Here is a 16437-nt window from a genome sequence, read left to right on the forward strand (position 1 = left end):
AAAGGCCTGTTCCAAACTTTTATTAGCAAATTTGGCAGAGTTTCCTAGCCAATCAAAAGCATGTAGATAGTTTACAGCAAGAATATCATTTTTAATGCAAGGAAGATTATTACCTCCCAGTCTGGAGATTCACAAAATTTACATAAATATATTCTTTTTGTCTGTCCAGATGAATTTGTAAATGGCCTTAGCTAATATTTTCAAATCAGTCCTTTAACAATAAAGGTAACATTAGATTAAGGTACAATAACCTGAGGAAGGAAATCATCTTTATTAAATGACATCTGCCTATATAAGTAAGTGGTAAATGTTTCCAAGCTTGAAAGTCAACTAGGATCAGTGGCGTGCAGTGAGGTCAGTGGCTGGTGAGGCATGCCCACTAAAGCCGCCGCTATGTCCGCTGCCAGAGGCGAGTTTAGCCCCCTAAGCAACACACCGATTTGGGGCCCCTTTACTCATAAAATTCATAGAACTACATCATGTCATCACCACCCCTGGCTGTGCCTGCTGTGCTTGTGTTTCCTACCTGCACTACAGCAGTAGGGGGCAGATTCTAGAGCCTCCTTTTGGGCAGCATGGTGTCGAAGTCGGAAAATATTACAAACCCGCACTACACATACAGACACCATTTAGAGTGGCTTCTGTGCGGTTGCGTATTAGCCGTGCGTGCGCAAACCTGGACGCTGCATACATTGGCTCATGAAGCCCTGCGTATTAGCGTGGGGTATGGGTAAATACGGTGACATACGCAATCACATAGAAAGGCCCCCAAAGCCATGTTCCATATTCTATCCTTATAGTACAGAATTTGTACAGACTGTGTAATCTTCAAAGGCAAGTTACTGTTCACACACAAGCTAATCAAACCACACATACACATTCTTCTAAAACAATGTCTTGAATATATCAAGACATGTCTTGTTTACGCAAAGGTTTGTGATCATGAAACAGGCACCCTGATCTGTGAGGAAAGTAAATATCTCTAGTTATCCTTATTGTTTCAGAGTGTATACTGAAGACAACCAAAATCAGACTGTCATTGTTTAATAGAAACCAGGACAATAGGAGACAAATATACTATACAAAGAACACAAGCCTTGCTGATACAAATCACTAACAGCTGACAACTTACATTTATAGATCAGAGGTATAACATTTATAGTCAAAACTCTTGGAATTATATATATATATATATATATATATGTATATATATATATATATATATTTGTTTGTATCTTGAGAATGGTTGGTCATTTCATGTGTAGGATCATGTTGCTTGGAGATAACATAACAAAGTAACCTAATGAACATGGAAATATCTGTCACACATTACATATTTCCCAAACTTTGTACACACATCACACATAGTCTCCACTTTCCCCTCATGCAACTTTTACTTATTTACAAGGCACAACAAGGGAATTATACACCTTTACAGTATGCGAGGGGACAGTAACTGATCAGAGCATCATGCATGGTATCTACGTGTTTGGATAATTATGAGTAATAATCCGGTGTTGGTTTGGAGAAGATCGCATGTCGTTGCGAATAGTTATTCGCAAAGGCAGATTAAAGGTGTATTTGTGTTTATTATGTACTTGGTATGCGGTGGGAATCCAGAGCTGACCAGCTGTATACACCCCTGGATCAAGGCATCGCCCATCTCTTCAAACCGACCAATGACCTCTCCTGTACTGTAAACGACCATCCCTCCAACCAATCGGTGGAGAGCATACAACCCCATTGTATTGTATTTTGGGAAAGGGTATATAAACCTTGCACCTGGGCCGGTCACTCTCTCTCTCTCTTGCTCTAAGGTCATCTTGCCAGATCCACTAGAGGACCGTATCCGGGTTGCGCAGGCGAACAAACGTATGTATCATTGGGTGTGACTCTCTCTCTGTGATTGAATTGTATTGTGTTGTACCATTTATATTTTAACTTATTGTAATCCCCTTTTACAAATATATTATTACTTGTTGCTGCTTTGGACCACAACATACAATCAAATACTGGTGTCGCATTCAGTTTCTGTTCAGCGTTTGTATAGTGTAATTGCCACACCTAGAGCTGCCTCGTGCTCTCAGCGTGTCGGTCTGTGTGTATGCATGGAGTGTAAGCTGCACAGCTATTCCGGCGTGTGTACGCAAAGTGCGTGCACAGTACGGGACTGTGTACGCTAACTGGGGACAGAGTACGTAGGTAAAGGATTTATTACAGCGGCCGCAGCGGCTTCAGTTACAGTGTGCAATAGGGGTTAGTGGCTGCTTTCCAAAAAGTCTATCGAACTTCTCAATGGGGACAGACTCTGCTCACCTCCATTCTCCGCCAGCAGCAGCAGGTCTCCCAACAGCTGCGCTGCTGCTTGTGGTGGAGGCTGGAGACAAGTAGAGTCATCCCTGGCCAGCAGTACCAGTCTAGGAATGGGCTCTACCTGGCGCAGTTTAGAAACAGGCTGCAGGGTTTGGGGGGGTTGTCGGGATCCTGCACATCGGGATGACGCTGTCGGTATTCTGACAGTTGTCATCTCAAGCGCCAGGATTCTGATACCATCCCTCACAGTGGTTGAAGTGGAATTTTGAAGTGGGGATATGGAAAAGTGAAGGTTGCAATTATGTACGCACCGAAGGCGAGTGTGCTACGGATAAGGGGGCGTGTCCTTCAGTGTAGTTTACCACACCATATACCCCTTATACACCACAATAGTAGGACCCATTATACTGTCTAGTATTGGTGCCCATTTCACATTATACCACACTGAATGAGCCGAAATTCACATTATAGCACACGGTATGAGCCGAAATTCAAATTATAGCACACGGTATGCGCCGAAATTCACATTATAGCACACGGTATGAGCCGAAATTCACATGGAATGAGAAATAATTCAGGGAGAGTGACAGCAGGGACAGGGAGAGTGAAAGAGGGACAGGGAAAGTGACAGCAAGAACATAAGGACAGGGAGAGTGACAGAGAGTGGGACAGGGAAAGTGACAGCAGGGACAGGGAGAGTGACAGAGAGAGGGACATGGAAAGTGACAGCAGGGACATAGGAACAGGGTGAGTGACAGAGAGCGACAGGGAAAGTGACAGAAGGACAGGGAGAGTGAGAGAGAGGGACAGCAAGGGCATACAGTAGGGACTAGGGAGAGAGAAAGGCAGCAGGGTAAGATTACCTCTTTAGTAGCGGTGGTGCTGAGGATGCTGTTGTCTGCAGTGCAGTGGATGAGGATGCTGTGGTCGGCATGGTTCGGAGGAGGCAGAGGTGCAGAGAAGGACTGAGGGTGGCCGCGCGGCTGAGGGTGGCGGAGGTATAGCGAGGAGGAGGCAGAGGGTGGCAGCTGTGTAAGGAGGAGGAGGCTGTTGTTGGCGGCACTGCGGCTCCTATGACTGCGGCGCTACTATTTCAAATCTTCTGCGGACCGGCAGCCTATCAGGAGCGGTACACCACAGAAGAGCCGGTTATACACGTTACACCACAGTAGAAGCGCTTATACACGCTACACTACGGAAGAGCCGCTTATACACATCACACCACAGGAGAGTCGCTTATACACGTTACACCACAGGATAGCCACTTATACACGTTACACTACGGAAGAGCCGCTTGGGGGGAGGGATGGAGCTGAGGGGAGAGAAGGCAAAATAGCATGCACCCATGGAAAATGATGAGGGGCAACCTGCCATATACAGGTCCTTGTAGTCACCCGCTCACACCCGCTGATGGCTCATCTGGTGTATGACTATGCTGCGCTCACCCCCACTGGCGGCTCATGTGGTGTATACATACATCACATGAGTCGCCAGCGGGGGTGAGCGCAGCAGTCTCAGTGGAGCCCCAGGCACAGCACTGCAGCTTCCCCCAGCCGACACTCAATGAGCCGCCAGCGGGGGGTGAGCGCAGAATAGTGTCAGTGAAGCCCCGGGCCCGGCATTACAGCTTCCCCTGCGCTCCCTCCAGCTGAGAGCTCAGCTTAGCTGGCCGGGAAACGGCGGGCGGCAGTGAGGGGGGGGGGGGGATATGAGCAGGGAGCTGCGCTGAACTGGGGGGGTGATAAGCAGGGGGGGGCGTGCCTGGGGGTGATGAGAGGTGAGCTGTGGGTGATAATCAGGGGGGGGGTGCCTGGGGGTGATGAGAGGTGAGCTGTGGGTGATGAGCAGGGGGAGGGTGCCTGGGGGTGATGAGCAGGGGGGAGGGTGCCTGGGGGTGATGAGAGGTGAGCTGTGGGTGATGAGCAGGGGGGGGTGCCTGGGGGTGATGAGAGGTGAGCTGTGGGTGATGAGCTGGGGGTGTGTGCCTGGGGGTGATGAGGGGTGAGCTGTGGGTGCTGAGCGGGGCGGAGGGGGATCGGCACCCAGCGGTGAGCGAGGGGTGTGATTTGCGGGGCCATCGCTGAGTGTGGGGGGGGGGGTGATTTGCGGGACCATTGCTGAGTGGGGGGGATTTGTTGGACCACCGTTGAGCGGGGGGGGGGGGTCGGCACCCAACGATGAGCGGGTGATTTGCCGGACCATCGCTGACCGGGGGGGTGGGGGGTGAGCGGCACCATAGCTGAGCCGAGGGGGAAGGCAGCGGTGGGCGGCGGTGGCTTGATGTGCGGCACCCAGCGGTGGTGAGCGGGAGGGGGGGGGGGTGCGTGACCATCGGTGAGCCGGGGGGAGATGAGCGTCACCAACAGAGAGGGGGGGAAGCTTGATGAGAGGCGCCGGCTGTGAGCTGGTGATTAGCAGTGCTGAGTTCACCAGCGCCCGTCGATCTATGCAACCGCTAGGCAGGAGAGGTCAGGGGAGCAGAGGCCACCAGGGTCTCTTCGGCGGAGCTGCAGAGGGTCTGGCCGGAGGAACGGAAGCGGCCAGCGGGTGAGATCAATTTCTAGTGCCCAATCATATGTGCATCAGCGACAGGGGCGTGCTTTCATATGGGCTGAAAGCACGCCCCTGTCACTGAGGCACTCACACTGGTGCCGCTTAACCTGTTTTTTTCAATGGGCTTTTACAGCCCTGTCCTTGGTCGCGCCCCCTGCCCACCCCCCGCTTCCGGCTCTTTGCCATTATACACAGGAGGCACCGCTCTCGGTGACTCTAAAAAAATGTTTTACCTATTTTCAAATGTAGAAATTATACAATAATATAAAGCATATACTTAGGACACAGAATATGTGTCATAAGTATCTTCTTTATATTATTGTATTCATTAATGACAGAGGAGAATGACAGGGGAGGCACTGCCTCCCCTGCCTCCCCTGACTGCACGTCCCTGACTAGGATGCAGGTAATAACCCTAGGAAGGTTAGCTGCACAGAGGTCAGAAGGGATTTAGTCCCAAATAAATCAGTGAGGTTTCCGCCCACCTAGAACGGAATGAGCCATTCCAATTTTCTAAAGCACCAGAGTACAAGGCCTCTGTCATAGATTTATTAATCACAAACCCTGATATAAGTTCAAAATCATGAAGGAGCTTTAGAAAACCAGGGAGCACTACATGAAGATTATTAAAATACAATAATAAGTCATCAGCATATGCTGATCAGCTTTTTATTTGTTAAATGCAGAAGTCAGAGTTACATTTGCAAATACGATAAGCCACTCGCCACTTCACAGCGCTTCTGCTAAGAGTGGTCCTAACTCTAAACAATGTGATTCCCCATGTTGCATCTCACACTCGTGTTTTTTAATTAAACTTAAAAAAATAATTTTTATTGTGGAAAGGTTGTCCATATACATACATCGCCACTTGTAAAAGGAACAAATGCTTTTACACAAATTTAAATTGTACATAAGATTTACTTGTTTAAACAATGTAAATATTTTAACATAAGCTGTGGTATGTTGCGATATAGAAATGCAGATGTTTCATAAAAGACCAATCTTTCCAATTTTCTATTAAAACAAAATGTAACTTGAAGCATATCATCAGAATTGAACATCAAACATACAAAATAATTTGTTTTTATTTTAACAGTTATTGATTGCATATGTCTAATATAAAAGAGAGAAGAAAGAGCTGAAAAAAAGAAGAAATGTAAGGGAAACAAAGGGAAGTAGAAAGAAGAGAAGAAGAATAAGACAAAATAGTAAAGAATCTGGTCATCAGGCAGTCTTCGAAGTAATAAAAGCCTAAAAAGCACTTATGTATCTGCACTTTTGTTTCATGTGGTAGAGAATCTATATATTTGTCCCATAATAAGAACATTTTTTTTTTTTACAGGTTTCTTTGTACAACAAAGTTTCTATCCAGTACATTTTAAAGATAATTTTTTTTTCCCTGGAACATTGTAATACTAGGAGGAGTAGGAGAGATCCACTGATGTAAGATACACTTATGGGCTACTGCCGAAATGAAAAGTTTCTTTGATGGAAAAGATAGTTTCATGTTTGCACTTAAAATTCCCAATACCGCCCATTCAGGTGTTAATTAACAATCCTGTGATATGTTAGAGACTATGGAGGTCATTCCGAGTCGTTCGCTCGGAAAATTTCTTCGCATCGCAGCGTTTTTCCGCTTAGTGCGCATGCGCAATGTCCGCACTGCGACTGCGCCAAGTAAATTTGCTATGAAGTTTGGATTTTTACTCACGGCTTTTTCTTCGCTCAGGCGATCGTAGTGTGATTGACAGGAAATGGGTGTTACTGGGCGGAAACAGGCCGTTTTATGGGCGTGTGGGGAAAAACGCTACCGTTTCCGGAAAAAACGCGGGAGTGGCTGGAGAAACGGAGGAGTGTCTGGGCGAACGCTGGGTGTGTTTGTGACGTCAAACCAGTAACGATAAGCACTGAACTGATCGCAGATGCCGAGTAAGTCTGAAGCTACTCTGAAACTTCTACGAGATGTGTAATCGCAATATTGCGAATCTTTCGTTCGCAATTTTAAGGAACTAAGATTCACTCCCAGTAGGCGGCGGCTTAGCGTGTGCAATACTGCTAAAATCGCCTTGCGAGCGAACAACTCGGAATGAGGGCCAATGTTAGATATGTTGGAACTTGTTTCCAAAATTGTTTGATTGCATGGCAGCCCCAAAGATTATGGAAAAGATTAGCTGATATAGGCCCTCATTCCGAGTTGTTCGCTCGCTGGCTGCTTTTAGCAGCATTGCACACGCTAGGCCGCCGCCCTCTGGGAGTGTATCTTTGCTTAGCAGAAGTGCGAACGAAACGTTAGCAGAACTGCTACTAAATAATTCTTTGCAGTTTCTGAGTAGCTCCAGACCTACTCACAGATTGCGATCAGCTCAGTCCGTTTAGTTCCTGGTTTGAAGTCACAAACACGCCCTGCGTTCGGCCAGCCACTCCCCCGTTTCTCCAGGCACTCCCGCGTTTTTCCCTGACACGCCTGCGTTTTTTAGCACACTCCCGGGAAACACTCAGTTACCTCCCAGAAACGCCCCTTTCCTGTCAATCATTTGCCGATCAGCAGTGCGACTGAAAAGTGACGTACCAACACCAGCAAAACTGCTAAGTTTTTAGTTAAATAACTTAGCGCATGCGTACTGCGTACCATGCGCATGCGCATTTAGCAGCAAATCGCAGCATAGCGAAAATTGGCAACGAGCGAACAACTCGGAATGACCACCATAGATCAACATTTTAGACAGTTAGAGGAGTCAGTAATACCTATACGATTTGCTCTCGTAGGTGATAAATATCCTCTATAAAATATTTTGAGTAACATTTCTTTATATGAGACTGCATAAAGATTTCATTGAAAATGTGAGTAGATATGATTGTATCTAGTTGTATATGAGGAAATTGTTCATGCCAGGCTGAAATCCTCGTACAAAATTCTCGAGAGAATAAAGGAGAGCAGACTAATGAATAAAAGTAAAAGACTGGATTGAAGGATGCGAAGGTAGTAAAAAAGCATTATCTAAACCATTACACCAGTCGGTAGGTGTTGAGCTGCGCAAGACACATCGCGTATAAGGATGGTCATTCCGAGTTGATCGCTAGCTGCATTTGTTCGCAGCGCAGCGATCAGGCTAAAATCGGCAGTTCTGCGCATGCGTATACGGCGCAATGCGCACACGCGTCGTACGGGCACAACGAATGATGTAGTTTTGCACAGGGTCTAGCGAAGCATTTCAGTCGCACTGGTAGCTGCAGAGTTATTAACATGAAGTGGGCATTTCTGGGTGTCAACTGACCGTTTTCAGGGAGTGTTCGGAAAAACACAGGCGTACCAGGAAAAACGCAGGCGTGGCTGGGCGAACGCTGGGCGGGTTTGTGACGTCAAAACAGGAACTGAACAGTCTGAAGTGAACGCAAATGCTGAGTAGGTTTTGAGCTACTCTGAACTGCACAAAAAAACTTTGTAGCCGCTCTGCGATACATCCGTTCGCACTTCTGCTAAGCTAAAATACACTCCCAGTAGGCGGTGGCATAGCGTTTGCACGGCTGCTACAAACTGCTAGCGAGCGATCAACTCAGAATGACCCCCAATGTTTGGCCTGAAATATGGCAAAAATTTTATTTTTTTTGTAAAGTTATATTTTTCAAAAATTTGTTCCTGAGACATTTGAGGAGATAGTTAAATTTCTAATAAAGGATAGACCTAGATCCTTCTATGAATGAAAAGGTTGATGTGCCTTTCCTCTTTACCCAGAAAAGAAAGAAATAAAGAATGTTGGTATTGTAATTTCCAATTCTTTCGCAGCCTACACCACACCGATCTTGTGGACATTAATAAAGGATCGAGACAGGAATGTGGGATATCTTTTTTAGCCATATGTAGAAAAGCAATAAGATAAATCTCAGGAATAAGCTGTTGCTCTAGGGTAGCATTAGTGTAAATATTATGAATAGAGATCCCATCTTTTATGTATCTGCATATAGCAGCTTGATTATAAAACAATAAATGGGGAAAATTAATACCACCTTCATATTTTCTTTTTTGCTAAATTTTTAGACTAATTTTTGGCTTATTACCATTCCAAATGAATTGCCAAAATGTAGCATTGAGAGACTTCTCATCTTTAGTAGTAAGAATCAATGGTAAGACCTGTAGCGGAAAGAGTAATTTAGGGAAAGCTGCCATTTTTATCAATTGAACTTTACCCATAAAATAAAGTTGTAAATTACTCAATTTTTTAAGTTCGTCCGTGATTTTGTTAATTATTTTCGATATGTTGAGTATAATAAGGATATATTTTTTGGTAGTTGGAAAAAAGTTTTAGGTTCATTATAGAAAAATCTAATCAAATTGGTAAAACAAGAGCCAAAATTTCTCTTTTCTAATATCTGATACAGGTATTTCCATGAAATTTTATTGAATGCTTTTTCTGCATCTAAACTCAAAAGCATGTTGTCATGTTTCTTTAAAGAGTTTGTTGCCACAACCACCGACAAAGCTGATCTAATACCAAAAACTGAGTGTCTTCAGTATGTAAATCCCAACTGATGTTGTGTAAGCATCGATGGCATTATGGCTTGTAATCGTGTTGACAATTTTTGACAGTAATTTAAAATCCACATTTAGAAGTGTTATTGGCCTAAATGACTCCACCAATTCTAGGTCTTTATTCGGTTTTGGTAATAAAATGTTGTGGGCCTCATTAAAATTATTATAAATAGCTTTACCTTTAAAGAGTAAGTGAAATAGATTTTTAAGTATCGGTGTAAAACTATCACGTAATATTCTATAATATTCACCACTCAGTCCATCAGGACCTTGAGATTTATCTAATTTAACGTGTTGTAAAGCAACTCTAATTTCTTCTTCTGTAATATCATCATACAGACCTATCTTAACAAAAATGAATCCACACTTGTCAATGTTGACAGTGGAGTACGCTAATTACTCTTCCCCAGGTAAAGAACACACAAGGCCATCCACATGATGTAAACAAAAATGTGACTCATCAGACCAGACCACCTTATTTCATTGCTCCATGGTCCAATTCTGATGCTTCCGTGATCATTAAAGGTGCTTTTATCAGTAGGCAGGGGTCAGCAAGGGCCCTTTGACTGATCTGTAGCTACGCAGCAAGTTACGATGAACAGGGCACCTTTATATTATAGCCAGCATTAACTTTTTCAGCAAATTGTGTTCCATTATGTGTTCTGTGGGTTCTGATCAGACAGGCTAGTTTTACTCTCCATCATTGAGCCTTGGGCACCCATATTGTCGCCGGTTCACCAGTTGTCCTTCTTTAGACCACTTTTGGTATATTCTAACCACTGCATACCAGGAACATCCCATAAGACCTGCCATTTTGGAGATGCTCTGGTCCAGTCATCTAGCCATCACAATTTGTCCCTTTTCAAAGTCGCTCATATTCCTATGATTGCCCATTGTTTTCTGCTTCCAACACATCAACTTCAAGAACTGACTGTTCACTTCCTTCCTATTATATCCCAAACCCTGACAGGTGACATTATAACAAGATAATCAATGTTATTCATTTCACCTGTCAGGTTTTAATGTTTAGGCATTAAAGTCCAGTATGTACTGTACTCGCCAGGAAAGGGAGTAGTATAAACTGCTTATTGATAGAATATTGAGAAACAATAAAATCAATAACCTGATTCCAAGTACTCAGAGTGATCTGGATCCATGACACCCGCCCACTTCAATACAGTATTGTATGCGCATGGATAAACAGGACACGGAGACTGAATACGGGTAAGTGCTTAGAGTAGACCCAGCCAAAAAGTCATGCAGTCTGGTATTATAGAAACAGACTCATTGTTTAACTGATGCCACCAATGTCACAAGAAAGGTACACAAGAAAAAAACAATATTATTTTACCACAATATGAAGTCATCATGTGATTTGATGACCTACAGATGTGTCCTCGTGCACCTACTACAGTACAGTATGCTTTCTATGCCACATGGTGCAAAATGCATGACATAGACAGTCCGCTGCAGATAGCAATTCCCAAGATTGTATGTTTTTTCCTGAATTTTTGCATCTAAGTCTCATACAAATTCACTTTTAGTGTACTAGGTACTGTACTTAGGATTAGTATTTTTGTTGCAAAGGATTTGGTATAATGTAGCAGATAATCATAAGCATAACAATGTGTGGCACAAGGCATGGCAATCATATTGGCGCAATTTGATGATAGATGTATGTGTGTATTATGGTGGTTGCATTTAGTAGTATCTTTGCATTCTTCTCAGTCACCCTGCATTTGCAAATTACTGCAGAATGACAATTCTGGAATCTCAAATGCGTTTGCAAAAATGAAATTGTTATTGATAAATACATCACTTCTTACTGACTGTATTACCTTGACTAGATTGCACACCAGAGCCTCACATTTGCTGTAGCTCCTACAGTACACTGTTTGTGATATGCATCAAAGACTTACAGTGGTTCCCAAACTTTTTTGAATCACGGCGCCCTAAGGTATTAGATTTTGTTTTCATGGCAACCCTAGGACAAAAGTATTATTTTATGAGAAATTTAGAAAACAATATTATGTCATGCTTATGTTCAATTATGAGAAATTTAGAAAAAAATATTAAATTAAGAAAACTGTGGTTATATGTCATCCTTATGTTCAATTACGTGGTGAGGAACAGGATTTTCTTCTGTTTATCCACATATTTTCTGATTGGCAGTCACCAGCACTGGTTTTGCCTATTACATTGACCATAAATAATTTGAATTGTTCCTGGACCACCAACCTGAGGCACCCCTGCAAGTGTCCTGAGGCACCCCAGGGTGCGACCGGACATAATTGGTAACCAATGACTTACATGCATTCCTGTATATTGTCTGATAACAATAAAATAATTTTGTTAATTGTACCTAAAGTTTACAAATCAAACACACAAAAAACATTTGATCCGATGGGCAAAATGATTTACCAAAATAAAATGTAGGAAGCTCAGTAGGATAATAAACTTATTGTTTTGTTATACTGTCTACCAGGCTAAATAACATTCACAATGTTTATATCAGAGTTTCCAACCTGAATAACCAGAAATATATTTTAATGCTTTTGTTGATTTCACATCATTATTTTTCTTTTTAAATTTAAACTGACAAATGTTGTATATACTTTATATTTAAGGTATCTAGGGCAGTATTTGTAAGCATACTCTAACAAAGTATTTATTTTAATTTATTTCAACATTCTCAACAAGAATCGGTTTACGTCTTCTGTAAGTTATTTGCTTACAGAAGATTAGTGAAACTTTCAGTTAGCTAGTTTTCTTGTTTGATATGCCAAATGTGTATTAATCCCCTTTTTCACTGTCACAATAACCCGGGTTATTGCCGTGTCTACCTGGGTCAATCCTTAGTGGAAAAGGGTCCTTCAAAATAGCCTGGATCCAGTGAAAAAAAAAGCCTATGGAGATCCAGCTCACTGGTACTTGAAGATGATGTCAACTCCAAGTGCCAGCGGGGGGGGAAGACCCGCCACTAACCCAGATCCAGTCTGCAGTGTGAACAGGGTTTCAAGCCAATGTAACACGGCTTGAAAGCGCGTTGTTACCCTGGTTGGACCTGGATTTTAGGTGAAAAAGGGGTATTAGTTTAAAAGACTGGATACAGTTATACCAATGTAGCACATTGACAGTGTCGGACTGGGCCATGAAGGGCCCACCAGGGAATGCAGTGACATGGGCCTAAGCTTAAGGGATGTGGTCATCCCTCAGATGGGGTGTGGCCAGCTAACACAGATGGACTTGGCCAACCCTTAGAAAGGACATGCAAAGAACAGGGCGCCTTTATAAAGAAAGCTACAGGGGTGTATCAGGACAACCCACTATGATTAGCAGGAGTGCTAATATGGGTGTAGTCTCCATAGGAAAAAAAACCCCATCCCAGTTCATCCATGATCCTGCTCCACCCCTATAGGAGTGGGGCCTACCGGGAATTTCCCCTACACCCGTGTGGGCCAGTCCAGCACTGCACGTTGAAGAGACACCTGCTATTATCGCATTTATATTCAGTCATTGGTAGAAACTGTAACTAACATGCCAGCTACAACTTACCTGGACATACTGTATAAGTACAGGCTGGCATAACACACCTAAACAAGGTCCATTCTGCTTGTACCTGAGAAGCCTGGTCACTGCAATGCTTGTGGTTTTCTCCTAGCATGCCATGCAAGTGTGCTGAGATAACATTCTCTGTACAAATCTGATCACTTCCATAAATATCTGTGCATTGTCAACAAATACACTTTTGTCACTTCACAAATGCAGTTGTTGGACTTTTATTCACAACTTACATGTAAGATATAAGTCAACTGAATTGTGTAGAAGAGAAACTGCTTACAAAGTTTAGGAGTCTCTTCATTAGATTTGGATGGACTGCTCAAAAATATCTCACTCTGCTTTCCCCACCATTTGCATTTATGAAGGCAGCCATGTGTAAGAAGTGAGACATAGGGTGGGATTCAAATGATATATCACGCCCAATTTCATTTCTAAAATGATCTCCGTTATTGCGCAAATTGTGCCCATAGTCATCAGGTTTAGCTGTGTAAAGGGTTGGGTGCCTCCCTACTCCGGGGGTAGCGAGCTGAAATAATTATACCACGCCCCTGAGGGCAGAAACAGAACCGGTGTGAAAGGGGTGAAAATAATTGAATCCCGCCCACAGAGTGTTAGGCAGATGAACAATGGAAGACTACAAAGCAAGTACAGTATCACCATATCTGTCATTACTATGGAAGTCTATAGCAACACATGTTTTACAAGGCTATAAAATAACCCATGATACAGAAGGAGGACAGGACTTATTTTGTTTAGAATTTATTGTTAACTTGCCAGAAATATTCATCGCAATTGCCTTATTAAGAATAGAATAAGTAAGCCATTTAAGGCAAATGATTCATTTCACAATTGAAGTCAAAAGTTTAGTTTACTTAAGGCTATACATAACAGTGACAAAGCATGATATTACTTTCCAGATAGACGTACAAGCCTGTTTTACTGGCCTAAATTTTTCTCAATGACAAATTTCTGTATGCAAGTTTTACAGAAGATAAATTTTATACAAATGTAGAATTTCTTATACCCCTATAAAGAGAAATATTTCATGCTCTAATACTAGGTTGTATATGTATTGCTATTACTGTTAGGGAAATTCTCTCATCTGTTCACATTGGGTTCAATAAAAAAAATAGCTGAAAGTTTGGAAATAATAAAAAAATAAAGTACTGCCACGACACACAGACTAGTGATATTGCTACAAAATAGGCCATTATGTTAGTTACTATGCAAATGTAATACAAGCACATAGCTTCCAAGTGTAGGAGGTGGGACTGCAGTAAGGACCAACAGGGCTGCTTCTAGCCAATTTGGCTCCCAGTGCGAGATTTAAAAATGCGCCCCCCCCCCATGACATAAAAAGAATGTCCCCCCCCCCCACACACACCTAGATGAAGAAAAGAAAAACTTGCGCGTGCACCCGTAAAGGGGCGTGGCCTCATCTAAATGGGTCTGGCCTCATTTAAATGGGCATGGCCTCGTCTGAAAAGACTACCTCACAATCCAGTTTTTGACCCTGCTCCAACAGATCACGACCACCACAGGAAAAAAAAATTCTACCATATTAAGCCCCACACAGTAATGCCCCCTGCACCATATTATGCCACACACCGCAATGCCCTTGATACATTAAATCCCCACACTACGGCAGGCAAGAGTCCCCATTTCACACATTACGGCAGGTGTCCCCATTTTACACATTGAGGGACAGAGAGAGAATACTTACAGAGGCGATTACCGCTCTTCGGCCCGCCTCACCAGTCGCTCCTCGCGCCGGCCTTTCCCGCTTCCTAACTTGGATCCCCCTCTGTACTCCGCTCGGGGGGGGGGGGAGTTTCGCGGAGTGACGGGGTTGCGTCGTGACGTAACGACGCAACCGCGTCATTCCGTGAAACTCCGCCCCCCGAGCGGGTTACTCGGGGAGAAATAGGAGGGGGAAGCAGGGAGCAACAGTTAGTGCCGCGGCGGGCGCCCAGTGCGGTTGCACTGCTAGCCTGCCCCAAGAAACGTCCCTGAGGACCAATTGCACACATAAGGCAGAGAATATTTTACGTTTGCTAAATATTTATTATTATTATTATTATATATTACTGTTATTTATATTCACACATATTCCATACCTGCCAACATGACCCTCTCCAGGAGGGACACAATGCTCTGCTTCTGGACTTTTCTCTTAATGTATGATTGCCATCACCTGTGGTGAACAGGTGAATGGATAAGAAAGGTGTTGCAGCACAGGTGATGGCAATCATACATTAAGAGGGAAGTCCAGGAGCAGAGCATTGTGTCCCTCCTGGAGAGGGTCATGGTGAGAGGTATGATATTCCACAGCGCTTTACAGAGATTATTTGCCCATAATGGTACAATTATCATCATTCTATCATTATATAATAGATAATGTAGCTAATTATGTATTTTTTTTTACATACTATTTTTTCTGAGTTTCCCAAAGTTTGCCATTTTTAGGATATTCATGCTTGAGCACAGGTGATTTCATTTATTAATTAGTACAGGCAATTTGATTTAACATTCTGGACGTAAGCATGGATGGCCTTATAACCTGGACTGTAATGGCGTAGTTTGGGAAACTTGGCTTTAAGTAACTCTGATCTGCAATAGAAAGTGATAGGCCACCCACATTTTTCTTTTCTTTTCATTATTTCAACAAATACAAGTATTAACTTATTGTTTCTGTGCAGGGTAAATACTGGCTGCTTTATTTTTACACTGCAATTTAGATTTTAGTTTGAACACACCCCACCCAAATCTAACTCTCTCTGCACATGTTATATCTGTACCATCTGTAATGCACATGGTTTTGCCCATTAGAGAAAAATGTTGATGCTGCAATCAGGTCTAAATTAAGCCCAGGATGCAGAACAATCGAAAGAATATCTCCAAACTTTCAACTTAAATATTAAATAATAAATTCAATGTATCATCAGGACTTAAGATGAAGAATTGTTTACAAAGTTAGACAAGCCATCCTTTTGAAAACAAAAATAATGTAAATAAAAACTTTAAAATTCAGGAAAATGTTTTTGTTACATGTACTAAAAAATCTGAGATAGTAAGCTTGCAAGCAGGGCCCTCTTACCTCTCCGTCTGTCTGTTATTACCCAGTCTTATTACTGTTTGTTCCCCATTGTAAAGTGCAATAGAATATGCTGGAGTAACATATTCAGTGGAATACAATAGAAATAAATCATATCGTAATATACTATAATACCATGCTTTTCAAGGACATTATTTAAAAATACATATGAATGAATCTAGCAATGGCTTATTTCATATAGCGAGGAGTAATTTTACCCTGGTTGTGGAAAGAAATCTGAAAGTTCATGTTATAAAAAATGTATATATGCAGTAAATAATTGCACATGAACATCTGCTCTTGCCTTTAATACAAAAGCTATAGAAAGAATTTTAAATCAGGCAGACACATTACAAATTATATTCCCTTTAAAACGGTTTCTGATTGG

The 16437-nt window shown here is 42.7% G+C and overlaps 1 long non-coding RNA gene across 1 annotated transcript in view; it reads left to right on the top strand.

The window, feature by feature from the left end:
• The window catches only part of LOC134894161 (uncharacterized), a 155992-nt gene extending 149418 nt beyond the window's left edge, over nt 1-6574 (top strand). The window contains exon 4 of the long non-coding RNA XR_010171756.1: nt 5963-6574. This is a non-coding gene — a long non-coding RNA (uncharacterized LOC134894161). The remainder of the gene's footprint in view (nt 1-5962) is intronic.
• Nucleotides 6575-16437: the final 9863 nt, after the last annotated feature.

Source organism: Pseudophryne corroboree, chromosome 1 (genome assembly GCF_028390025.1).
Source record: "Pseudophryne corroboree isolate aPseCor3 chromosome 1, aPseCor3.hap2, whole genome shotgun sequence".
Classification (NCBI taxonomy): Eukaryota; Metazoa; Chordata; class Amphibia; order Anura; family Myobatrachidae; genus Pseudophryne; species Pseudophryne corroboree.